Source organism: Loxodonta africana, chromosome 8 (genome assembly GCF_030014295.1).
Source record: "Loxodonta africana isolate mLoxAfr1 chromosome 8, mLoxAfr1.hap2, whole genome shotgun sequence".
In the NCBI taxonomy this organism is placed as follows: domain Eukaryota; kingdom Metazoa; phylum Chordata; class Mammalia; order Proboscidea; family Elephantidae; genus Loxodonta; species Loxodonta africana.
Genome location: NC_087349.1, coordinates 43,709,973 through 43,737,648, shown reverse-complemented (window position 1 = coordinate 43,737,648; position 27,676 = coordinate 43,709,973). Strand labels below are relative to the sequence as shown.

General features: G+C 41.6%; 1 protein-coding gene across 8 annotated transcripts in view; it reads right to left on the bottom strand.

Annotated features, from left to right (window-relative positions):
* Positions 1 to 27,676, bottom strand: part of ATXN7L1 (ataxin 7 like 1) — a 287,096-nt gene that overhangs the window by 80,769 nt on the left and 178,651 nt on the right. Inside the window, exon 1 of one of the 8 annotated variants that reach the window (XM_064289859.1) lies at positions 9 to 27,673. The exons of the other annotated variants lie outside the window; for them this stretch is intronic. The gene's annotated coding sequence lies outside the window, so the exon portion shown is untranslated. Of the gene's footprint in view, positions 1 to 8; positions 27,674 to 27,676 lie in introns of those variants that run through there. 8 annotated transcript variants of the gene reach the window in all.

Genomic DNA, 27,676 nt, shown 5'->3' with positions numbered 1-27,676 from the left:
ATTACCACCTGGAAGGAAATGTCGATGTTTGGCAGATAAAGGACAGCCGTCAACCTACTTTCTTGGTGGGGTGGGTGGGGGTTTTCGGAGAGAACCAGTCGAGGAGGGGGGATCACATGACAAGCTGCGGTTATTAGCAGAAGGAACTGGGTGCTTCCTTGAAGCATCTTTTACTTAGCGATCGATGGAAGAGATTTTGCAAATGCATAGGCCTTGGTGCATATGTGGGGATGGTGGCTGAAACACTGGAAACTGGGAGTTGGAAAATCCCACAGGAGAAAAAAGGGACGTGCTGAGAGGATTTTTCAAGAAACAAGAAAAGGGCCTCCAAGTTCCCTGCTCAGTGCAGTGAGGCAACTGAGCCATAAGGGAATCACCCAGGAGGGATGGGGGTATTCCCGGGCTGTTTCTGACCACAGAAGACCAGGTCCTGAGAAAGGTCTCCCTTCTCTCCTTTTAAGTTTAGGGCTGCTGGGGATGACCTTTCTTCCCAATCAGGACTGGAGTCTCTAAGCCAGCTGTCTTAGTGGTGACACTGAATGCAGTGTTTCTATCTGGCAAAATAAAAAGTGACACTTAAATCGCATATTTAACAAAGTCCATTTCTTCCCCAGAGAGTCTACCTCCAGGCCAGAAAGTCAAATAGATAATGCACTAACCGTTATGCATCAAGCAATATCTTCTTTTAGGATCAAGATAATTAACCTGATAAAACGGAATTCAAAGAGAACCAGGGTGTGGATATAAGAGTGAGAAATCTTAAATAGCTGAGTTGACTTATGCCTAATATATATCTAGATATATATATATATATACATATACACTTCAGGAGGCAAATTAGGCATACATAATGATAGTATTAAAAATGGGTTTTCTATACACATATACTTTAAATATATATATATTAAATATACATAAATACAAACATGAAAAAATACATATATTTATTTAAAGAATAAAAAGTTGTTCCTTCCCCACTCCAGCGAATGGGGGAAAGTAGTCAGTAAGAAGGAGTCCTGTTGGTGCAGTGGTTAAGCACTTGGCTGCTAACCTAAAGGTTGGAGGTTTGAACCTACGAGCTGCTGTGCTGGAGAAAAGACCTGATGATCTGCTCCCATAAAGATTATAGCAAACTCTATGGGGGTAGTTCTACTTTGTCACACGGGGTAAGGTATGTGTCAAAAATAGACTTGATGGCACATAACAATGAGTAAGTGGAAGAAAGGCCTGACAACCTACTTCTGAAAATCAACCAGTGAAAACCCTATGGATCACAATAGTCACATCCTGCAACCAATCGTGGGGATGGTGCAGGACCAGGCAGCGTTTCATTCCTTTGTGCATGGGGTAACCATGAGTCAGATGGCAGCTAGCAACAATGAGTAAGGAGAAACAGAGTGTTTATAAAAACCACTGTAACTGTGGGCTAGATTCAGGTTTATTCTGGAGAATCAATGTTGTTCCTGATTCTGGGGGTGACTACTGCAATGGTGGTAAATATGAACCCACACAGTGGTTGCCCCATTTCTCTCAAAGGAACCCACATTTTATTACAAACTATACATAGAAATCATTTCACTGGGATCTGAAATGGAGCCAACATGGAGTGAAAGACAGTGGATGCCTGATAGATAAAGGGCCAAGAGCAAAGGCAACTTAGAGCATCTAAGACAAAGGAGGAGCTGAGAGGGAAGAGGGCTGGGGCTGGGGGAGAGGGCCACGGGGAAGGGATCAAGAAGTAGGAGAGAAAGTTCAAGTTGGGTAAAGTGAGCATTAAACCAGCCCTGCCCTCAGGGTTGGCAACTGACTCATGAAAGTGACACCAGACCTTTCCTGAGCCCTAGCCTCTCACTGAGAACCTCATGGTTTTATATGTCTTGTTCACACACATTATGTTACTTGATCCTCAGAAACATCCTGCCTGATGGGAAGGGCCAGTAACATCATCTCCATTTTACAAAGAAAGAAAACTGCTGTGCAAAGAGACCTTGTGACTCTCCCAAGGTCACATACCTGGTAAGGTTTTCTGAAGTCAACCCCTGGTTTTCAGCCTCAGTACGGATGACTTGCACCAGTCTGGTGCTTAATCACTTGCAAAGCGCTTTAAAAGTGACAGGTTATATTATTTCCATTTTTACAGTTGAGTAAACTAAGATTCAGGGAGGCTATCTGATTTGTCCAAGGTCACACAGCAAATCATAAGCAGCACCAAGTTTACCAACTCTTAGTTCTCCTTGCTTGCTTCTATCACGTTTCCGGAATACATAATGATAGCACTAAAAATGGCTTTTCTATAGCAATTCATAGAGTGCTGAAGGTTCGCCCCCATACTGTAGGCCAAGCTTTGGATATCAGGACTCCAGACCAACTATTTCAATGGAAAACCACCATCTCCAGCCAGTTTGCACCCTGTGCTTCTTTGATTTGATCACTTAATCCACATGCCACCCCCAGCTCCTCACACAATCCTACTCTAAGAAAAAGCCGGGAACAGAGTGTGCCAGCAGGCTTGGCAAGCTAAATATTACGTAGCCTGTGTGTCCAAGGCGCACAATCTCATGTGCAGATGGGATTGGCTTAGCACATGGCTTGGTGGATCTCTTGCCAACGTGTCTTTCAAAGCTATGCCTTTGCTTACTTGTGTTGGAACAGAGGCCACTGAAAGTAATGGATCAAATGAAGGATCCTATTGTCACGTTCTCTTGTCTGTGCCAAGTGGACAGACTCACAGTTTGATTGGGGGGTGCTATTACTATTGTGTGATACATCTGAGCAGGTTCAATGCAGGTTTCAGGCATCTCCTCTAGGGCACATGGCACTGAGCTACTGCAGACAGCCATGTGGTTTGTACGGATAAATGGAGAAGTGTGGAATGCAGAAGGAGGGGAGATGCTCAGGGGCTGATGATTAGGAAGTTCTAGAATGTCTTCATCCCCCCTTACGAATTTACCTCTGCCATTTGTTCTCCTTGAAAACACAACACGATAAAATACAGGGAAGTTGGGTGTCAAGGTGTACCTTATGTCAAATGTCACTGAAGCCTGGAGTATTACGAAACTAATCAAATCCACCTGTTCCTGTTGTGTGGTGCAGCTCCGTGGTTCCTCTCACATGGCGCTTCTCACTACTTCTAACCACTCTGCTCTGAAGGGGCTTTGACTGAGGTTGTTTTGGTAACCATGTGACATTTGCATCCATGCTGCCTGAAAGAATATGGGGACTCGGTAAATCAGAACTGTCTCAGCCAGAAACATCATTTGCTTACAAGGCACAGAGTGAGTAGAACAGTCCCACGTGACTTGTGACTCCTCCAAGCATAGAGAAAATTTTTTAAAACCAGGATGCATGATTTCATAAGTATGGGCATATTTAGGGAAGACAGAGTAGGCTACTGAAAATCAGATCACCTGAAAATGGAATGTCATATGAAATTAGCAAAAATGGACTAATAGAGGGATGTGGAATGTTAGAAGAAATGTGTTATAGTTAGTGCCAGTGTGCTTAACAAAGGCAGTTCTACCCCAGACCAGACAAATACTGCCTGGCTGATGCCAATGGATGAGGTGCTTTTGGGAATGCTGGTGATCGCAGCACATCAAACACTTGGAGGATGACAGCAGTGATAGAGACAAAGCCATGGCCTTCTGCCCAAGATCTCCCTCACCCCCAGTGAAGGGAGCTTCATTAGAGTCCATATACAGAGGAAGAAGCTGGTTAGGGACGAGCAAGGCCTTTAAAACATGGCCAGGGTATGTGGGAAGCCAGTCAAAGAAAGGATAGAGACAAAAAGGATGGAGGCCTGAGCTGTTAGGACATAGAAAAGGCAAGGGATGGTCAAATGGTTAATGTGCTCAACTGATAACTGAGAGGTTGGAGGTGTGAGTCCACTCAGAGGTGCCTCAGAAGAAAGGCCTGGAGATCTACTTCTGAAAAATCAGCCATTGAAAACCTTATGGATCCACCTACGGCTGTCTGATCTTCAACATGGGCCCAAAGTCCATCAAATGGGGAAAAGGCAGTCTTTTTAACAAATGGTGCTGGCAAAACTGGATGTCCACCTGGAAAAAAATGAAACAGGACCCATACCTCACACCATGCATAAAAACTAATTCCAAATGAACTAAAGACCGAAATATAAAACCAAAAACTATAAAGATCATAGAAGAAAAAATATGATCAATGCTAAAGGCCCTAATACACAGCATTAACAGGATGTAAACCATAACTAACAATACATAAGCTCCAGAAGATAAGCTAGATAACTGGGACCTTCTAAAAATGAAACACTTAGGCTCTTCAAAAAGACTTCACCAAAAGAGTAAAAAGAGAACCTACAGACTGGGAAAAAAATTTTGGCTATTACAAATCCAACTAAGGTCTAATCTCTAAAATCTTCAGGAAAATCCAGTACCTCTACAACGAAAAAGATGAATAATCCAATAAACAATGGGCAAAGGAAATGAACAGACACTTCATCAAAGAAGACATTCAAGCGGCTAACAGAATATGAGGAAATACTCACGATCACATCAATAAACTCATACCTATCGATAATCACACACACACACACACACATACACACACAAAATGGTTCAAATAGCAAATGTTGTGTTACATATATTTTACAATAAATTTTTTAAAAAGAAACAAAACTACACAGCATGGCTTCTATGCTCTGGCTAGGCATTGACCTACAAAGACAAATGAAACTCAGAACTGGTGTTATGAGTATCTGCTTTGAGTCCTTGCTTTCAAGTCTTTTGTGTATATACCTAGGAGTGGTATTGCTGACCATATGGGTAATTCTATGCTTAATTATTGAGAACCATCAGACTGTTTTCCACAGTGACTACACCATTTTGCATTCCCACCAGCAATGAATGAGGGCTCTAATTTCCCCACATCCTTACCAAAATTTGTTGTCTTCCATTTTTCTGATAATAGTTATTCTAACGTGGGTGAAGTGATATCTTACTGTGGTTTTGATTTGAAGTTCCCTAATGAATGTTGAGTATCTTCTTATGTGCGTATTGCCCATTTGTGTATCTTCCTTGGAGAAATGTCTATTCAAGTCCTTTGCCCATTTTTTAATTGGATTGTTTGTCTTTTTGTAGTTGAACTGTTGCTGTTAGGTTGAGTTGGTTTCGACTCACAGCGACCCTATGCACAACAGAATGAGATACTGCCTAGTCTTGCGCCATTCTCACAATTGTTGCTACGCTTGAGCCCATTGTTGTAGCCACTGTGTCAATCCATCTCACTGAGGGCCTTACTCTTTTTTGCTGATCCTCTACTTTACCAAGCGTGATGTCCTTCTCCAGGGACTGATCCCTTCTGATAACACATCCAAAGTATGTGAGATGTCGTCTTGCCATCCTTGCTTCTAAGGAGCATTCTGGTTATACTTCTTCCAAGGCAGATTTGTTCATTCTTTTGGCAGTCCATGGTATATTCAATATTCTTTGCCGACACCACAATTCTAAGGTGTCAATTCTTCGGTCTTCCTTATTCATTGTCCAGCTTTCACATGCATACGATGTGATCAGAAACACCATGGCTTGGGTCAGGCGCACCTTAGTTCTCAAGGCAACATCTTTGGCCATTTAATGATGTTGAGTATCTTCTTGTGTGTGTTGGCCATTTGTATATCTTCTTTGGAGAAATGTTTATTCAAGTTCTTTGCCCATTTTTTAATTTGATTGTCTTTGTATAGTTGAATTGTAAGGATTCTTTATATATTCTTGATATTAAACCCTTATCTTACATATGGCTAACAAATATTTTCTTCCATTCTGTATGTTGTTTCTTTACTCTCTTGATAAAGTCCTTTGATGCACAAAATTTTTAATTTTGAGGAAGGGCAATTTATTTTGTCTTTTGTTGCTTGTGCTTTTTGTGTCATATCTAAGATTCCTTGTAAAAATCTAGGTCTTGCTGTGTGTTTTTAATAAATGTCTTGGATGAATGAGTGAGATTCCTCTTAATCTGAACTACAAAGATACATGCATTTTATATATGCCTTATTAGGTATACCTGGAAAATGAATATTTTTATGTTAAATATGTATCAAATTTAGCATTTTTAAAAGTTATGTTTGTGGTCCAAGTTAGGGAGAAGTTATAAAGGCTTTCAATTTAGAATACTAAATCTTAAAAAAAAAAATCATAGCGACTTTGTAATCGTAATCCTTCTAAAAGCTCTTTATTCTGCTGTACTTTGTCTTCTTAAATGGTATATTTTGGACATTATTTGATTCTTTTTTGATAACTCAGGGTCACTGTTAAGCTCATCTATTTCTATACTTTGCTGTAAAACTGTGATGACTTCTGGGCCTACAAGTGTAGTTTTCAAACTTTTGACCCTGACCCGCCATAAGAAATGCATTTTACACCGCAACCTAGTATGCACCTATGTACATGGGACAAAAGTTCTAAAGGATCTTTCTTATTTTTACTACCTAGGAAGTATTCTGATATCTTCTCTTCTTTCCTAATTCATATTTTAAAAGGTCAGTTAGGATTCACTAAATTGCCTCACCACCATGGGTGGTGCCTACAGTTTACAAACTCTGAAAGGTGTATAGCGCTGCTGGCCCCTGCACCAAACAGGCCTCTGCTTCCTCCCTTTCTGACTTTTGTTTTCCAGCAGTCTGGTGTCACTTCTTTTTATGACAAGGGTCTATCTCCACAGTCCCTCTCTTCAGAGTTCTAATTTGTTGAGCTTGGAAAACAGACCATTAAGTTTGCTAACATTACGTATAAATGAAGTGCAAATTGTTTCTCAATAAAAGCCTGAAGGGTGCTCCTATGAGGATTGTCCAGAGCTACCACATATAGACTTGGAGCCGCCTCTTGGAACTGCTCAGAGCTCCTGGCTGGGTTCCCAAGGAGCTTCACTCAGTGGCAAAGTTCACGATACTGAGGTGTTACTGAACATGCTGCATGGAAACACTTGCATGTGCACTCCACTTTTTCTTTTTTTTTAAAAAAGGAGTATTCTGATAATCTGGGCTCAGGCTGGTAGGGCTATAAAATGACAAAAGTTCCTGGCAGCAATATTGTTTCATGAATGACTACATCTGGGCTCACTGGATGAGTAGGTTATTTCTTTTTTGATATGATGTTGTATTCTATTGGTGAGAATTTTTGCATCTATATTCATGAAGGATTATGAAAAAAAAAAAACCCCAAAACAAAAAACCAAACCTGTTGCCGTTGACTCAATTCCAACTAATAGCAACCCTATAGGACAGAGCAGAACTGCCCTATATAGTTTCCAGGGAGTGGCTGGTGGATTTGAACAGCTGACCTTTTGGTTAGCAGCCAAGCTCTTAACCATTGTGCCACCAGGGCTCCTCAGGAGGGATATTATTTTTTAGTGGTGTCTGCCTGGTTTTGGTATCAGAGCTATGCTGGCTTTATAGAATGAATTCGGGAGTATTCCTTCCTTTTCTATGCTCTGGAATAGTTTGAATAGTACTGGTGTCAACTCTTCTCTGAATGTTTGGTAGAATTCTCCAGTGAAGCTGTCTGGGCCAGGGTTTTTTTTTTGTTGAGAGTCTTTTTTATGACCTCTTCAATTTCTTCTTTTGTTACAGGTCTGTTCAGATTATCTACCTTAGTTTGTGTTAGTTGGGGTTGGTAGTGTGTTTCTAGAAATTTGTTCATTTCTTCTAGGTTTTCAAATTTGTTGGAGTATAATTTTTTATAATATTCTGTTAAGGTTTTTTAAATTTCAGTTTGTTCTATTGTCATGTTATCCATTTCATTTCTTATTTCGTTATTTGCATCTTCTTTTCTTTTGTCAATTTGGCCAGTGGTTTACAGATTTTTATTAATCTTTTCAAAGAATCAACTTCTAGTTTCATTGGTTCTTTCTATTGTTTTTCTGTTTTCTGATTCATTTATTTTTGCCCTAATCATTTTTTTTTCTTTCTTCTGATGGCTGTGGGTTTCCTTTGCTTTCTTTTCCTATTTGTTTGAATTGCAGGGTTAAGGTATCAATAAATTTTGGCCCTTCTTTTTTGATGTGTGCATTTATTGCTATAAATTGACTTCTGAGCACTGCTTTTGCCATGCCCCAAAGGTTTTGGTATGTTGTGTTTTCATTCTCTTTTGATTAAAAGAATTTTTTTTTTAATTTCATTTCATTTCTCCTATTACCCAGTGGTTTTTAAGGAAGGTGTTACTCAGTTTTCCTGTTGTCTTAGTTATCTGGTGCTGCTATAACAGAAATACCTCAAGTGGAAGGCTTGAACAAACAAATTTATTCACAATCTAGTAGGCTAGAAGTCCAAATTCAGGGCATCGGCTCCAGGGGAAGGCTTTTTCCCTCTGTCGGCTCTGGAGAAAGGTCCTCCTCATCAACCTTCCCCTGGACTAGGAGCTTCTCCATGCAGGAACCCTGGGTCCAGAGGACACACTCTGCTCCCAGTGCTTCTTTCTTGGTGGTATGAGGTCTCCAACTCTCCTTGCTTCCCTTTCATCTCTTGCAAGATAAAGGGTGGTGCAGGCCACACTCCAGGGAAACTCCCTTTACATTGGATCAGGGATGTGAGTCTAATAAGAGTGTTACAATCCTACCCTAATCCTCTTCAACATCAAATTACAATCACAAAATGGAGGACAACCACACAATACTGGGAATCATGGCCTAACCAAGTTGACATATATTTCTGGGGGACACAATTCAATCCATGACACCTGTATTTGATTTTTTTTTTCCTTGTTCTTCCTGTTAGCACTGGGATCTGAGAAGATGCTTTGTATTATTTTGATATTTTTTGATTTATTGAGGCTTACTTTGTGGCCTAGAAGATGGTCTATTCTGGAGAACGATCCATGTCCGCTGGAGAAGAATGTGTACTGCGCTGCTGTTGGGTGGGGTGCAGTATTGTGTATATGTCTATGAGGTCAAGTTGCTCGATTGTGATATTTAGATCTTCTGTATTTTTGTTGCATTTCTTTCTAGTTGTTCTGTCCTTCCTCGAGAGTGGTGTGTCAGAGTCTCCTATTATTGTGGAACTGTCTATATCTCTTTTCAATACTGTTAGAGTTTGTTTTATGTGTTTTGGAGTTCTGTCATTGGGTTCATAAATATTTATTATGGTTACATCCTCTCAGTAGATTGACCCTTTAACCATTACATACTGCCCTTCCTTGTCTCTTATGTTGGGTTTTGCTTTAAAGTCTGTTTTTATCAGAGATTAATATTGCCATTCCTGCTCTTTTTTGGTTAGTGTTTGCTTGATACATTTTTTTCCATCTTTTGATTTTTAGCTTATTTTTATCTTTGTCTCTAAGGTGTGTCTCTTGTAGGCGATATATTGATGGGTCATGTTTCTTTATCCATTCTCTTACTCTCTGTCTCTTGACTGGTGCATTTAACCCATTTACATTCAGCAGGATTATCAATAGGTATGAATTTACCGGTCATTTTTTTGTGATTATTTTTGTTGTGTTGACAGTTTCTTTGTTCCGCTGAATTTTCTGTACTGAGTTCTTTTTGTTTATGGATTTTCTTTTCATTTCCTTCATTGTTGTTGATTTTGTGTTTACTGAGTCTTTATGGTTTGCTTTTTTTTATTTTGGTGAGTAGGTTTATGAATTTTCTTTCTGGTTACTCTGAAATTTACCTTTATCTTCCTAAGTTTAAAACAGTTTGTTATACCTTGATATCGCCTCCATAAGTAAATTCTGTAGCAACACCATTGATTCCCTCTTTTTATTTTGAAGTTGTTTATAGATTGATGTCCCTGGTTCCCTGTTTTCAGTCTTGTAGCTTTATTTTATTTTTGAGAATTCTTTGTCTTAGTTGGTGTCTGGGTGATGTTGTCATGTCTCTCAACCTCAGATTGTTGTTTGATGTTGTTGGTTCTCTGTCTGAAGGACTCTCTTTACTATTTCTTGTAAGGTTGGCCTGGTTTTTACAAATTCCCTTAATTTCTGATTATTTGGAAATGTCCTAGTTTCACCATCATATTTGAGAGATAATTTTGCTGGATATATAATACTTGGTTGGCAATTTTTTTCTTTCAGGGTTTTATATATGTCATCCCATTGCCTTCCTGCCAACACGGTTTCTGCCGAGAAACCAGAGCTTAGTCTTATTGGTACCCCTTTGTAGGTGACAGTTTGTTTTTCCCTAGCTGCTCTCAGGATTCTTTGTTTTTGGTTTTGGCAAGTTTGATTATTATATGTCTTGGCGACTTTCTTTTGGGATCTATCCTATACGGGGTTTATTGAGCTTCTTGGATGGATATCTTCTTGTCTTTCGTGATATTAGGGAAGTTTTCTGCCAGCAGATCTTCAAAAATTCTCCCTGTGCTTTTTTTTGGTCTCTTCCTGTTCTGTAATTCTGATAATGTGTAAATTATTCCCCTTGATAACATCTCACATAACTTAGGCTTTCTTCATTTTTCTTCACTCTTTTTTTCTGAATGTTTCTCAAACAAATTCGTATCAAGGAATTTGTCCTCTATTTTGCTAATTCTGCTTCCACTGATTCAATTCTACTCCTATGTCCTTTCATTGAGTTATCTGTTTCTGAGATTTTATGGTTAATCTTCTGGGTTTCTAGTTGCTGTTTTTTGTATGCCTTCTAATTGTGTATTTATTTTGCCGTTTTATTCTTATACTGCTTTCCTGAATTCTTCTACATTTTTGTTTCTGTTTTCCTTGATCTCTTGGAGGTTTTCTTCCTCAGGAAGGTTTTCTGGCCCTTTATTTTGGTCACTTGCTTGAGCCATTTTGTCCTACCTCTTTACATAATTTTTTTATTGCCTGTTTTCTCTGAGGCATTAGGGTGTTGTTATATTTATTTATTTATTGTATGTCTAGTCCTGATTTCATATTTTGTTTTGCTATATCCAGGCAGGTGGGGCAGGCATGCTACTCTGGTCACAAGTCTGGCAGCACTGGGGTGCTCACCACGTGTTTCCAGGTGGGTGGGGCAGTGGCTGGAAGTGTGAACAAAGATCCCTAGTCACTGGCTGAGCGGGGCAGCTGAGAGAGGTCTGGATGGGTACTGGCTGCCATCTGCCATCAATCTTGCTCTGAATTCTGGCTGCCTCCTTGCTCTGTGGATGGCAGGATCCCTGGAATTCTTGCCCTCCTTTCTGTGTTTTCCCTCCTTAGGTTTGGATCATGAACCACTCAGCTTGCTTCTCTCTGGGTGTGCTTATACAGTTTCTCTGTCTCTTATGGGCATGCTGTGAAATTACCTTCCTGTGCTCCTCACCTGGGGCTGCCACTGGCTTTGTCTCAAAATGGTTACATTGAGCTGTGATGGCTGGCGAAGCTCCTCTGCTTTGTTTCACTCCTCTTTCACCATGTTCGTTTAATTTTTAATTTCAGTTGGTGTTTGATTCAATTATTTATCCTTCTTTTTTGATGATCAGGGTTCCAGGATTGTTATCTGCATCTATTTTACTTGGTTTCTCAGGTCTTTGCTGTAGAGGTATAGTATGGTCCTTCTGATTAATCTGCCATCTTGGCTCTTCCCCTGAGTAGGTTATTTCTAAAGCTATTTATCTTGCTTCAGGTAGTGTGCAATGATGCAATCCATTGGCTCTCTACCCTAAGCTGCTCTTTGGCCTATTAATTATAGTTCTTCCTAGTCTACACATCAACTGTCATGAATCCTTCCTTCTAAATGCAAAAGAGACAAAGTAATAAATTTATGAAATTTTCCTGGTAGCATTTTGAAAAATGTCTTTTTTTTTTTTTTGAGGGGATAGATCTCTTATGCTGCTTTTGAATAATTACAGCAAAAATGGTAGATACTGTGATCTTAAACAACCTAAAGAACAAGCACTAGGGCACTGGGTAAGTAAATTATTGGTACATCCATTCAGTGGAATGCTGGGAAGCTATAAACATGATGATGTAGATCTATATTTACTGAAATGTGTCCACAATAAAAAAAGCAAATTTCAAAGCAGCGTCTACAGTAAGACTGAAGTTTTATTTTTAAAAATAATTGCAAATATATACATATATAAAGCACTAGACATACACATATGAAAGATATTGGAAAGCTTTCTACCAACATATTTATTTTCTTACTTTGCTTTTTTGTATTTTCTGAAATTTTTGTAATGCATATCTTTATAATAAAACAAGCCAATTTTCACTTTAGAAAAAAATAAAATTCTATATTAGTATGCAAAACAGTATCTGTTTTTGAGAACCACTCCTGTGTGCATCCACTCCATCCTTATATCTGTTACTGTTTATATGGGAACATTTGCCAACATTTATGCATCAACAAAACAGTATACTTGTGCTGGACTTTCACACTTGCCTCTTAGTATAGTTATGATTAGAATTCTACCCATATAAGAAACATTTTTTTTTTTTGAGAAACAGCAAGTTGACTCTTTATTAGAACATGTTTTCATTAACACATTTTAAGGCAAAGGACTGCTTATGGTTTTACTTTTAATGATTGTGCTCTCTTCTCTGATGGCAATAAGGAGAATGTAAATCTCTAAGCAGATGGCTTTGGAGCTACTTCCTTGGTAGAAGCAGGCTACAGTCTTCTCTATTCTATAAGAAGACAAGTAAAACAGCTGACATTTCTGTATTCTGGTTAGTTTTCTCCCAGCCAGAGTCAATTCAAAGCCCATGTGTGTCAGAGTAGAACTGTGTTCCATAGGGTTTTCAGTGGCTGATTTTTTGAAAGTAGATTGCCAAGCATTTTTTTTTTTTTTGTAATTGTGCTTTAAGTGAAAGTTTACAAGTCAGTCTTTCATACAAAAATTTATATACACTTTGCTATATACTCCTAATTGCTCTCCCGCTAATGAGACAGCACACTCCTTCCCTCCACTCTCTCTTTTAGTGTCCATTTGGCCAGCTTCTGACCCCCCCTGCCCTCTCATCTCCCCTACAGACAGGAGATGCCAACGTAGTCTTATGTGTCTACTTGATCCAAGAAGCTCATTCTTCACCAGTATCATTTTCTATCCCACTGTCCAGTCCACTCCCTGTCCGAGGAGTTGGCTTTGGGTATGGTTCCTGTCTTGGGCTAACAGAAGGTCTGGGGACCATGACCACCGAGGTGCTTCTAGTCTCAGTCAGACCATTAAGTCTGCTCTTTTTATGAGAATTTGGGGTCTGTATCCCACTGCTCTCCTGCTCCCTCAGGGGTTCTCTGTTGTGTTCCCTGTTAGGGAGATTGCCAAGCTCTTCTTACAAGATGCTTCTGGGTGGATTCGAACTGCCAACCTTTCAGTTATTAGCTGAGTGCTTAACCTTCTGTGTCACCCAGGGCTCTTCTACAAATAGGGTTTGCTGTTGTTGTGTGTTGCCAAGTTGATTTCGACTAATAGTGACTCTGCAGGACAGAGCAGAACTGCTCCACAGAGTTTCCGAGGCTGTATTCTTTATGGGAGTTGATTGCCAGGTCTTTTCTTCCATGAAGCAGCTGATGGGTTCTAATGGCTGTCTTTTCAGTTGGCAGCTGCACACTTAACCATTGCGCCCCCAGGGCTTCCTATAAATAGGGTAACTATATAATTTACTGTCCTGACTAGACAACTTTGAAAGTGAAGGAGGGAGGTGCTAAATGGATGGGGCCCAGGGCAACAAGCATAAATTGTGGCTTTCTCAGGCAAATGAGTACTTATGGTCACTTTAGACATAAAGAATCTGGCCTCCTACACACACACACACACACACACACACACACACAAATGGAATCACACCTTTGAGTACGAAAGGGAACTCAAACATGGTTATGATGTTTATAATTTCCTTAAAAGTACTTGAATACAATCAGTGTTTAATTGTATATGAATCAATTAGTCTGGGCTTTACCTCTAGGAGTGATCAGCTCATATGTTATCAAGAAGTCAAAGTCTGGGGTGGGCCCAAAAACCCATTGCCATTGAGTTGATTCTGACTTATAGTGACCCTGGGGTGGGCAACTGGTAATCATTAATCAGAGAGGGTCACACTCCCAAAGTGGCTACTTCAAATAATACTGCTATCTGAATTTTGACCAATGACTGACACTTTGCTAATTAACATTCTGAATATAAAAAATGGGCTTCTATATAGGCCATTTTTAGGGCAGTGAAACAATTCTGCCTGATATTGTAATGGCAGACACAGGACATTTAGCATTTGTCAAAACCCACAGGACTGTACAACATAAAAAGTGGACCCTAATGTAAACTATGGACTTCAGTTAATAATAATGTATCTGTATTGATTCATTAATCCTAACAAATGTACCACGGGAATGTAAGATGTTAATAAAAAACAACCCAGGGGAGAGGGAAATATATGGGAACTCTGTACATTCTGCACAATTTTTCTGTAAATCTAAAATTGCTCTAAAAAAAAAGCCTATTTTAAAAAATGGGCTTTTATTGGTGAAACTTGTGACTTAGCATAATGAATGTTAGGAAACAAACTCTTATTGGAGAAATTAAAGGTGTTTAGGATATATGACTTGGCCAAAACCTATAGAGACACTCTACCCCTTTGCATAAACAGGCTATTAGAATCCAGTGAGGCCTGTCCCTTTACCTTAGGGACAGCACTTGAGGCTGCATGGTGTCCAAACATTGAATTAGGAAGAATTATGATGGCACAGGAAACCCTGGTGGCATGGTGGTTAAGTGCTGTGGCTGCTAACCAAAAGGTCAGCAGTTCGAATCTACCAGGTGCTCCTTGGAAACTCTATGGGGCAGTTCTAGTCTGCTCTATAGGGTCGTTATGAGTCGGAATTAACTCAATGGTAATGGGTTTAGTTTTTTTATGGATCATGGCATGGAAGCCCTGTAGTGCAGTGGTTAAGTGCTTGGCTGCTAATAGAAAGGTTAGCGGTTAGAACCCACTAGCCACTCTGCAGGAGAAAGATGTGGCGGTCTGCTTTTGTAAAGATTATAGCTATGGAAACCCTATGGGGAGTTCCATTCTGTCCTATAGTGTTGCTATGAGTTGGAATTGACTTGATGGCAAAAAAAAGTTTTTTTTAAAAATGATGGCACGGAGTCCCTGCATGGTGCAAACACTCAACTACTAACAAAAAGGTTGGCGGTTTGAACCTACCCAGAGGTGTCCTGGGAGAAAGGCCTGGCGATTTGCTTCTGAAAGATCACAGCCTTGAAATCCTACGGAGCAGTTCTACTCTGCATACGAGATTAGCATGAGTCAGAATCAACTTGACAGCAACGGGGATGAAATCACGATGCTGATTGGAGGAAACAATGTTCTGTCCTGATATATTCTTGCAGCTGCCCCAAGTGAACCTTTTATGCAAGGTATGGTTGGAACACCTCAAAGGACAGAGAAAGGGCTGGGACTTCATTAAGCTTACTGAATAGGTACAATGAGCTGTTTTATCCCATTCATTAATAAAGCAAGGTTGTGAATGAGAAGCTAGCCCTCACCACCTTAAACTTCTTTGGTGGCAATTGTTTTCTACCAAAAAGAACCTAAGAGTTCTGTAGCCAAAACAGGTTAGGTCAGTGCACAACAAACATGAAATATGAAGTAGGTAGATTTCAGGAAGAGATCCATTAATAATTTTCCTCTTCACTAGATAATGAGCCTCATGAAAGCAGAGACTGAGTCTGTCTTGTTCACTTCTCTAGTCCCCAGGCCCCATGCAGTGTCTGTCCGTTGTTGCTGTTGTTAGCTGCCATCTGCTGAAACCTGTTCTGCATCATAGCAACACGCAAGCCTTCACTGAGAGATGGGTGGTGGCTGGCGTGAAGTGCATTGGTGGGGAATTGAACCTGAGTCTCTGCATGGAAGGCAGGAATTCTATCACCGAACCACCAATGCGCCGTACTCCTGCCTAATATACATTTGCTGAATGAATAAAATAAATAAGAATTTTGTCATTTCTAGAATCTAATTTATTAACTGTAATTTGTGACTGTTCTTTATACCACTAATGATAACTGATCCTCACAGAACACAATCTATTGTTTACCTTGGATTAAGTTAGTGCTTTAAAAGACAACAAATAAACTGATAGTTAAGAACCACTGGGATTATACTGTTCAATCTCAACAATGTGATGAGACTAGTATCATTCTCATTTTCAGATGAGGTAGCCAAGGTTCATAGAGGTTAAAATTTAAGTTAGTAAAGCTAGGTCTTGAACTCAGGTCTTTCTGATTCTAAGTCCAAGCAGACTTTCAAACACTGTGCTACACAGAATTAGCAATAACTCACTTTTGCAGGCATTGAATATTTCTTTACTACTTTTACTCTATTCACTTTATGACATGCTATTTAACACACACATCTCTTTGGCACTTCATCTTTATCAAAAGTTTTTTTTGGGGAGAAAACTAGATGGATGTTGGAATACGTGAGCCAGCTTTCCGGTTCTTTTAATTATTTTGATTGACATGCAGCACTGAGGGACGTCTAATGGCCTCTCCTGTCTTTGAGCTGCAGAAGAATCAGTCCCTAGAAGTCTGTCACAGCTTTCCTGTCTCCAGGACACCAGGCACTGTGGCTCATTCTGATACCCTCCCCTCATGCACCCTTCCCAACTGCCGCACTGGACTGAGAGCCTTTTTTTTTTTTTTTTTAACTTTTATTGAGCTTCAAGTGAACGTTTACAAATCAAGTCAGACTGTCACATATAAGTTTATATACACCTTACTCCATACTCCCACTTGCTCTCCCCCCAATGAGTCAGCCCTTCCAGTCTCTCCTTTCGTGACAATTTTGCCAGCTTCCAACTCTCTCTATCCTCCTATCCCCCCTCCAGACAGGAGATGCCAACACAGTCTCAAGTGTCCACCTGATATAATTAGCTCACTCTTCATCAGCATCTCCTGAGAGCCTTTTTTCTCATGCCTCTGTGACTTAGAGCACAGTGCTCTCTCCCTGGAATGCTCCTTCATCCTTTTGTTCTTCACCTTGGTTAAGTCCTTCTTTCTTTCAAGACTCAGTTCCAACATTGCTGCATCTGGGAGATCTGGGAGACCCCCGCCACCCGCACCTCTGCCAGGTCTCATTTGAGTCCCCTTCTCTGTGCTCTCAGGACATCAGACACACCTCCATGTCAGCACTTCACAGATGATACTGTAGTGACCATGGGCCTTCCTCCCTTCTCCGCTAGACATAAGGAGCGAAAGTCCAGGAGCTTGTCTTAGTCCTGGCACATACAGGCCCTCAAAATGTGGTGGACAGAGCAGCCATCTAAAATACACCTATTGGTCCCATCATGTTCAGAGCAAAGGAGAATGAAGAAAATCAACGATGCAAGGAAATTATCAATCTGAAGCACTAATGGACCACATGAACCACAGCCTCCACCAGCCTGAGCCCAGAAGATATAGACGGTGGCTGGCTACCACCACGGAATGCTCTGACAGGGATCACAATAGAGGGTTCCAGAGTGAGGAGAAAAATGTAGAATAAAATTCAAATTCACAAAAAAAAGATCAGACTTACTGGTCTAACAGAGACTGGGGGACCCCCCCGAAACTATGGCCCCTGGACACTCTGCTATCTCAGAACTGAAGCCATCTCCAAAGTCCACCTTCCAGCCAAAGATTAGACAATCCAATAAAACAATGGCACATGTAAAAAACCTGCTTCTTAGTTCAGTCAAGAACAGAATACCTAATGGGCAATACCTGCCCAAAAGCAAAGACCAGAAGGCAGGAAAGGACAGGAAACCTGGACAAAAGGACAAGGGGAGCCCGGGGTATAAAGGGAAAGGGGATGAGTGCTGACTCATTGCAGGGTTTGTAACCAATGCCACAAAACAATTTCTGTATAAATTTTTTGAATGAGAAACTAATTTGCGCCGTCAGCCTTCACCTAAAATATACACACACAAAAACTGTGATAGACAGCAGAATGAATAAACCAGAAAATATTTTGCCAATTCACAGTAAAGCAAGAGAAAACACAGGGATCAGTCTTTAGTGTTCTGAGGACTAACCAAGCAGCTACTGTTGAGTTGATTCCGACTCATGGCAACTCCATGAGTTTCAGAGTAGAACTGCACTTCATAGGGTTTTCATGGCTGTGACCTTTCAGAAGGAGATCACCAGGCCTTTCTTTCAAGGCATCTCTGGGTGGGTGTCTTAATCATCTAGTGCTGCTGTAACAGAAATACCACAAGTGGATGGCTGTAACAAACAGAAGTTTATTCTCTCACAGTCTAGTAGGCTAGAAGTCTAAATTCAGGGCATCAGCCCCATGGGAAAGCTTTCTGTGTCGGCTCTGGAGGAAGGTTCTTCTCATCAGTCTTCCCCTGGACTGGGAGTTTCTCTGCGTAGGAACCCCGGGTCCAAAGGACGTGCTCTGCTCCTGGTGGTGCCTTCTTAATGGTAGGAGGTCCCTCCGTCTCTCTGCCTACTTCTCTTTTATATTTCAAAAGAGATTGGCTCAAGACACAAGCTAATCTTGTAGATTGAGTCCTGCCTCATTAATATAACTGCTGCCTATGCCACCTCATTAACATCATACCCAACCCCCAGTGCTGTCGAGTGGATCACAGAGGTAGGATTTACAACACAAAGGAAAATCACATCAGATGATAAGATGGTGGACAGTCACACGATACTAGGAATCATGGCCTAGCCAAATTGATACACATATTTTGGTGGACACAATTCAATCCATGACAGTGGGTTTGATCTACCACACTTTTGGTTAGTAGCTGAGTACTTAATCTTTCACACCTCCCAGAGACTCTAGTCTGAGGACTTGTTATCATTAGTTGCCGTTGATTTAATTCCAATTCAAGGTGACTCACGTGTGCAGAGTAGAACTGCTCCATAGGATTTTCAAGGCTGTGACCTTTTGGAAGCAGATCACCAGGCCTGTCTTCAGAGGTGCCTCTGAGTGGGTCTGAATTACCAACCTTCTGGCTAGAAGTCAAGTGCTTAATTACCCCTCTTAGCCAGTTGGCTTAAAAATTATTTTTTAAGCCTAAGAGCTTCATAGTTTTGTGTGTGTGTGTGTGAAAGTATACACAGCCAAAGATATTCCATTTCAACAATTTCTACATATACAATTCAGTAACATTGATTACATTCTTCAAGTTGTGCTACCATTCTTGTTACCCATAGTTGGTTTTCTAAGAGGCAACAGACCATTCAACTCTGAGTGTTCCGCTCCTTTGCCTGTTATCAGAGACCTCTGAAGAGCTTTCCCAAATGCAGCCAGTTCCTGATCACTGATGCTCTGCCAGGCGCTGGCATCCCCTCCAGGGCTTGGGGCGATCCCACAGCACCACGTGACGGGCTGCACTGGCAGTTCACGGAGGTCTCTGCAACTCCAGGGGATCCATCTAAGTTGGGAAGTTGCCGGGTCCCAGACGCAGACTAACAAGTGACCTGCTAGAGCTACAACTTGATCCGACTGTGGGACTTCTGGCCTAACGAAATAAACAATTCCCAGCATGGCCTGGCCCTTCCGAATGTAATTCTTTCTGACCACACAGTGTAGATAAAAATAATTTAGTGATTTCCTCCCACTAAACTCTTGGGTATAAACCAAGAAATCTGCAGTGTGGCTGTTCTAATGCTACTGTACAATTGTAAATATTCAGATTTTTCTGAATTCTTGCCAGTATTTATCATCAGGGATGTAACTGGCATTTTTGGTGGGATCATTCTTTACTGGGGGGGGGGGCGTCTGTCTCATACAATGTATTTAGCACGTCTGAGACAATAAATGCTAGTTACTGTGACAGTTCCCAAATGCACATTTCCAAACACCTCTAGGGTGATGAAAGCCACTTATGAATACTGGGGCCCAGGATGGGGTTAGCTTTGATTCGTTTTGTAGCAGGACAATCTTGGGAGGGACCAAAGAGACCATCCAAATTTGGGGTGGGGGAGGGGAAAGGTTGGATTCTAAGGGGACAGAGAGAGCACAGCTGAGGCAATGGGGGTAGTCAGACCAAGGACTGTCTCTGTGGGAGAAAGGTGAGGTCCTGAGAGCAGGTAGGATACGCATGGGTTCCCTGAATGAAGTCAAGGCAGCGATGAGCTGGGCTCACAGAACAACAGTTCAGAACCTAGTAGAGGCCAACAGGGTGTAAAAGGGATAAAAGACAAGCAGGGGGTGGGGTAAGACCCAGGACAACTGCCTGAACCCTGGCTGCAATCTGAGCCTCCTCTTTCCAGCCTGCAGGTGTGTATTGAAGGGGCCACAAAGCCTCTTCTGGGGCCAGGAGGGCAGCTCATTGATTGTGGCCAGCTCTAATGTTTGAAGGTTCTTCTAGGTGAGATCTAGCTCTCCTCTCTCGCTTGTCCTTAAAAGAGTAACAACACAACAACAACTCTACTCCTGCCACCATCATCAAAGCAGTTGTGCCCTGCAAGTACAACCCCTTGAAGAGAACTTCTAAGTCTCTCCCAGTGACTTTAAAGAGTATCTGTATCGCAATGGGGGAGAGCCTCCAAAACCAGCCAAGAAGGAAAATATGCTCAAGTGTTGTGTAGGGCGGGTACAAGTACAGGATTCAACGCCCATCACTCTGATTTAAGGGCCAGGAGCTCGGGAGCTCTAGCAGGGCAAAGTTGCTGTGTAGCTACTTATTCCTTTGTCTCATCTCTCTGGCTTATTTTTAAACTTATCTTATCTTGCTCTGTTGTTTACAACACTACAAGCAGCCTTAAATCCTTTTGCAACAAGCTCTGGGTATAAATAAATAAAACAAAGAAATGAAATACGCGGCTGCTGTTGTCAGCACTACCAGAATGGGTTCGCAGTGTTTTGGCTGCAGAGGAAGGAGGCGCTCTGCTGAGATGGGAAAGGTGGAAAAGAAAACTCACAGAGTCATGGAGAATGGCTGGACCTAACCCAGGAAGGAGTCACAGGGCCTCAAGGAAGTTACTAACCTTTTGGGCCTCAGTGTCCTTCTCTCTGAAATGAAGGATTTGACTCAATTCTTTCAAAGATCCCTTTATTCCCAAGCACCTTGATTCTACGTGGCACCCACATGTGGCTCTTGTTCCTGTTCCTCTCTATTCTTCCTCAATACAACTGTCTCTTCTCCAGAAGGAGTGGGCCAAACAGCACTCCTTCCAGAGGAGTTTCTGTGTGTAATAACAAACATGAGCCATATCTGGTCACTCAAAGAGATATTTTCGCTTCATGGGGAAAAAGAAAATTAGAGTTCTGCTCATTTGGGGGTGTAGGAAACTAGGGTTTTATTGGATAATTTACAGACCAATTTTCCTGCTGTAAAATGAGATAAAAATATTGGCTTTTTCTCTATTCCTTGATGAGGCAGTAAGTTCCCTCCTCTTAAATACATTCTGCTATAGATAGTAGTATCACTTGTTTGCACAGCATCTATGACTGTTGCAGCAATCATTAATAATAGTAACAAAAAAGTAAAAGCATATGCCTAAGCAATGGAAAAGCACTGCTAATTTTCTGGGACATTCTTCTCTTTGCTCTCTACTTAAGATTTTGCTTTGTTTTGGAGTCCCAAGTCTCACAAACTCCTGGTCACTATCCCTACTTGTACACAGAATGGCATAGGACATCCATTGCTTTTAGTAGACCCAATTCAAAACGTCAGAGAAGAGTGCCCTGGAGCAGTGCTTCTCAAACTTGAGCGTACCCATGAATCACGTGGGCATCTGGTTAAAATGCAGATTCTGATTCTCTAGGTCAGGGTTGGGGCCTGGTGATGCTGGTGATTCGAGGACTAGCAAGTCTCTAAATTACTATGCTTATGTCACAGAACACGGGGACATGGCTGGGTTCAGAGGGAACGAGTGTGCTCTATAATGTCTGCCTTGCACTGGAGCCCTGGATGTGCAGAAATAAAATGTGTGAAGTGGCCGAGGCTACCGCAGAGAGGGCCCGAGGATAACTGCAGGTGCTTCTCACTTTCCAAACAACGTGGTTGCCTTGTAGCCCTATTGTTATTGCGTGCCATCAAGTTGATTCTGACTCATAGCGACCCTATAGGTCAGAGTAGAACTGCACCATAGGGTTTCCGAGGAGCACCTCGTGGATTCGAACTGCCAACCTTTTGGTTAGCAGCCGTAGCTCTTTACTGCTGTTACCAGGGTTTCCTCCTGACTCCTAGTGACCCTATATGACAGAGCAGAACTGCTCCGTAGGTTTTCCTTGGCCATAACTTTACAGAAGCAGATCACCAGGTCTCTCTCCTGTGGAGCCACTGGTTGGTTCTAACCGCCAACTTTTTGGTTAGTCGTTAACCACTGCACCACCAGAACTTTTTCCGGAATTCTAGCCTTACTAGATAGAAATTAAATAAAAAGCTGCAGTAAAACAGGAAGTAGAGCCTGAGGCCCTTCAACTACAGCAGACATAGTGACAATGTGGTAGCCCAAGTGGGGAAAGGCTAGGACTCCGGCAAGTCAGCTGACCCAGGGCACTGGCTGCCCACTCCCTGGCTAAACCATGTCTACCGTGGGCCCTGGATGCCCCGTGTGTATACTGAGGAAACCCCAGCCAGGAAGCTCAGGGGGCTTCTAGGGCAAGCCTTGGGAACCCAGCAACTTACTGTTCCCCCTCATGGCAAGATGCCATCCAGGTACTGGATGAGCCCTTCCGCTCTGAGATATATTGGGGCTCTGACCTCCTCCTCCTCCCTCAGAGGGGACTCGGGCTTGGAGAAGTGGTCTCGAACAGGGTCTCAAGCCTTCAGACTCTAAGGTCAGAGCGCATTCCTTCCCCCAAGACATCGTGGTTCCCTGTGTTACTAAGAAAAGCAAACCTTGATGAGGAACTATCAGCTTTAAGTACTTCACATGGCTTATTTCATTTAATCCTCACAACTCTATGAAGTAGCTGCTATTTAAATCCTTACTTTCAAGATGACTAAGCAAGTGTAGACAGGTTAAGTAGCTTGTCCAAGCCACCTATTAACTGGTAGAGTCAGAATTTAAATCCAAATTCTGTATAACATAGACTTTGCTTTCAACAAGGAGCCCTGGTGGCGCAGTGGTTAAAGTGTTTGACTGTTAACCAAAAGGTCAGCGGTTTGAGCCCGCCAGCTGCTCTGTGGGAGAAAGATATCGCAGTCAGCTCTTCTAAAGATTTACAGCCTTGGAAACCCTGTGGGGCAATTCTACTCTTTCTATAGGGTCGCTATGAGTTGGAATTGACTCAACTGCAGTTGATTCTGGTTTGGTTTTGGGTTTTTTCTTTTGACTGCTAACCCTACCAGCATTGCCTCCATAGGCTTGGGCAGTGTTAGTCAAGGAGGAGGCCAGGGAACCAGCATCAGTACCACCCAACAGCTTGAAAGAAATGCAGATTACCCCATTCACCCCAAACCCCAGAAATCAGAATCTCTGGGGTGCAGCCAGGAATCTACTCTTAATAAGCTCTCCAGGTGATTCTTCTGCACCTGAAGCTAGAGAAGCCCAGTACCAGGGGCAACCATAATGGAAACTTATTCCCCAGGCCAGGCCGATAGTAATAACACAATCACAAAGATGGCACAGACTAGGCAACCTTTTGTTCTGTTATACATAAGGCTACCATGAGTGAGAGATGACTCAATGGCAACTAACAACAACAACAACCTGAAGTATAGACTTCACTGCTTAACGTAATGCCCTGGGAGGCAGCTTGGCATACCAGAAAAACAGGTGTGGGTTCAAAACCCAGCTCTAGCAGCAGCCGCCAGCTTGGAAACTCTGGGCAAAGAACTTGAACTTCTCTGAGCCTCATTTTCCTCATCTCGAAAATGGAAATACAATATCTACCTCAGAGTTCATGTGAAGATCAAGTGAGATAACTATTTAAAGGGCTATGCCCATGTCTCAGAAGTCCCTGAGTGGTTCAAAAAGTTAATGCACTTTGCTGCTAACTGAAAGTTTGAAGCACGGCCCTGAATCAGTTGTCATAGATGACAAAGTGAAATTGGAATAGACCCAAAATTTTATAATAACTAGAACAGGAATAATTACAGGTTGAAGCACTGGAATAGGAGTCTTGGAAGAGGCATAGTGAGCCCTTTCAGAAGCCTGACGCGTGAGATTGGATTATTGGCAGGACTGTGGAGATTTGGCCTCCATCTCTGAGCAGAGCACCGCTGTTTCCGACTCTGCTTAAAATCCAACGGGCAAGAGATCTGGTTGCTATGTAACACGTATGCTGTCCTTGTTTTCTAAGAGGGAGATTTAGGTTTCTACCAGGTATTCAACCTGTAATTTTTCCTGTTCCAATTATGGTTCTGGTTCACATAAATTTAAAAAATTTGGGTTTCTTCTGGTTTCGCCTTCCTTGGCCATAATTGAACTGGGAAGAATGGTTTGAAGCCCTGGTTTGGAGGTTTAAGACCACCCAGAGGCATCTCAGAAGAAAGGCCTGGTGAGTTTCTTCTGAAAAGTCAGCCATTGAAAACCCTATGAAGCACAGTTCTACTCTGACGCACATGGAGTCACCATGAGTTGGAAGTGACTCAAAGGCAATTGTTAAAGTTTAAAAACATCCCATGTCTACTACCCAGGAAATCTGTGTAACGGTAGCCCCAATAACTCCTCAGAGGTCCCCAACTTTCTAAAATGCATGTTGCTTTACAACCATATGGACCCTGAATTCGCTTAGCTGCCAAACCAAGAAAATAGTTTTCAGAAAAGAATAAGGGAGCGATCTTTTTGGATAACTGGAGTCATGAAATATCTGAATACTGCCTAAAGGCATTATTGAAAACACCCACATGCACCAAAAATCAAACCAAACTCATGGCCATTGAGTGGATTCCAACTCATAGTGACACCACAGGACAGAAAACAACTGACCCACAGGGTTTCCAAGGCTGTGATCATTACAGAAGCAGACTGTCACATCTTTCTCCTGCATAGGAGCTGGTGAGTCAGAACCTCCCACCTTTCAGTTAGCAGCTGAGCACTTAACCACTGTGCTACCAGGGCTCCTTCCACCTGCAGCACAGGCCCCAAATACAGCAAGAGTTCCAATCCCAAAACAGGGGTGTGTGCTCACTTGTGAACCCAGGAAATTCACATTTAAGTAACAGCTTTGTTCCCATCTCCATTACATGACTAAATCTGCTAAAACCGTGACCGCTGGCATGCCTTTAAAAACATACCCCTACCACCTACCCCAGAGGTGGAGCAAGGATCCAAAAAAACCCAAATTCACTGCCATCGAGTTAATTCCAACCATAGCGACCCTACAGGACGGAGTAGAACTGTCCCACAGGGTTTCCAAGGCTGTAATCTTTATGGAAGTGGACTGCTACAGCTTGCTCTCATGGAGCAGCTGGTGGGTTCGAACTGCTGACCTTCCATTTAGCAGCTGAGCATGAAACCACTGCACCACCAGGGCTTTGAAGCATGGATAAGGGCAGTGAAAGTTTGGCTCCAAGCCACAGACCACATTCTGCATTGATGGTCTGTCTCAGTTCTTTATCATGGTTAAGACTTCATGATGGACCAACCCCTTAATCATTATGTAGTGCCCTTCTTTGTCTTTTACGGTAAATTTTGTTTTAAAGCCTATTTTATTTGAGATTAGTATTGCCACTCCTGCTCTTTTTTGGTAGTTATTTGCTCGATATTTTTGAACCTTTGATTTTTTTAAACAAATTTACATCTTTGTTTCTAAGGTGTGTCTCTTGTGGACAGCGTATTGATTGATCCTGTTTTTTTATCCATTCTGTCACTCTCTGTCTTTTCATGGGTGCATTTAGGCCATTTACATTCAGTGTAATTATTGATAAGTGTGAGTTTATTGCTGTTATTTTGTAGTGCTTTTTTTTTTTTTTGTGGTGCTGACACTTTCTTTTTTCCTTTTACTCTCCTGTGTTGAATTCCTTTTGTTTGTGGATTTCTTTTTCCTTTGTTTTTGTAAATTTTGTTTTTATTGAGACTTTTTTTTTCTTCTTTATTTTGATGAGTAGGTTTGTTAACTTTCTTTCTTTGTGGCTACCTTGAAATTTACCCCTATCTTCCTAGGTTTGAGCCAGTCTATTATTACTTGGTATTGCCGTGCCTTCCTCTCCATTAGAAAGTTCCATACCTACACCATTTATTCCCTCTTTTATTGTTCTGACGCTGTCATCATTTACAGATTTACCTCTCTGGTTCCCTACTATAATTCTTTCGGTTTTGGATAGTCCGTGAGAATTCACTTCCTAGGTTGGTATCTGGCCGGTACAATCCTGTGTCCTAGATTCAGGCTCTGGTCTGATGATGTTTGTTCTCAGACTGAAGGACTACCTTTAACAATTCTTATAAGCCTGGTTTGGTTTTTACATATTCCCTTAATTCCTGTTTATCTGGAAATGTCCCAATTTCACCAACATATTTGAATGAGAGTTTTGCAGGATTCTTGGTTGGCAATTTCTTTCTTTCAAGGTTTTATATATGTCATCCCGTTGCCTTCTTGCCTGCACGGTTTCTGCTGAATAATCAGAGCTTATTCTTATTGTTTCTCCTCTGTATGTGACTTTTTGTTTTTCTTGAGCTGCTCTCAGAATTTTTTGTCTTTGGTTTTAGCGAGTGTGATTATGATATGCCTTGGTGATTTTCTTTTGGGTTCTATCCTATATGCACAGTTCGTTGAATTTCTTGGATGGTCAGCTTTTCATCTTTCCTGATATTAGGGAAGTTTTCTGTCACCAATTCTTCAATGATCCTCTCTGTGTTTTCCATTTTCTCCCCTTGTTCTGGAACTCTGATCACTCGGAAGTTTCTGCTTTTGATTGTATCCCACATAATTCTCAGGGTTTCTTCATTTTTCTTTGTTCTTTTTTCTGATTTTTCCTCAGATTTATATCCAAGTGTTTGTCTTCAGTTTCACTGATCCTGTCTTCCATCACTTCAAATCTGCTCTTCAGCCCTCCTATGACACTGTCCATTTCTGAGATCTTGTTTATCTTTTGGATTTTTAATTGTTGTTTCTGTATGATTTCTAGCTGTGAATTTATTTTAGCATTTTGTTCCTGTATTATTTTCCTGAATTCTTCCATTCTTTTGTATTTTCCATGAATTTGTCTGCCATTTCCGTGAATTTGTCTATTTTCCCCTCGTTTTTGTCTGCTTTTTGCTTCAACTCTTGGATAACTCTTAATATTAGAGATTTGGATTCCCTATCAGGTAGCTGTAGTGCCTTTTCTTCCACTGCAAAGTCATCTGGTGGTTTATTTTGGGTGCCTACTGGAACCATCCCGTGTTTTGTTTTTTTTTTAATGTTTTGATATTGTCTGCTGTCTTTGGGACATTCAGTAGTTATTTTCTTCGTTTATTGATTGTAGATGTTTGTTTTCTCCTGCTTTTTTGTTTTATTTGGTTATGCCTAAGGAGGCAGGCTGTGCGTTCTTTGTTGTTTACTTGTCTTTGGTCACGATACTTTTTACCTTTTTCTCTAATGGGCAGGACCAGTCACTCAGCTATGGTGCATGAGAGCAGGTCCAACTGAGGGGGGAGGGGCTAGGATGGGTTGTTTATGGCATGTACTAAGACAAACAGGGCAGGCGGCAAATCAGTGCTGGGCAGGTTCCAGCAGGCCGTGCCTGTGCTGCTCAGGGGTATGATGTTCGGTGCACAGTGCACGCAGGCAGGAACAGCGAGGAGGTTGTGATCTGTGGAGCTAATAAGGGTATGGGGGAGAGAGAGGAGAGAGAAACAGGAGGCAAAAACGAACAAAGACACACACACAAAAAAGAGTGCTAAGGGAGCTTGCAGTTGGAGTGGAGAGATGAGAGACCAAGAAATGTA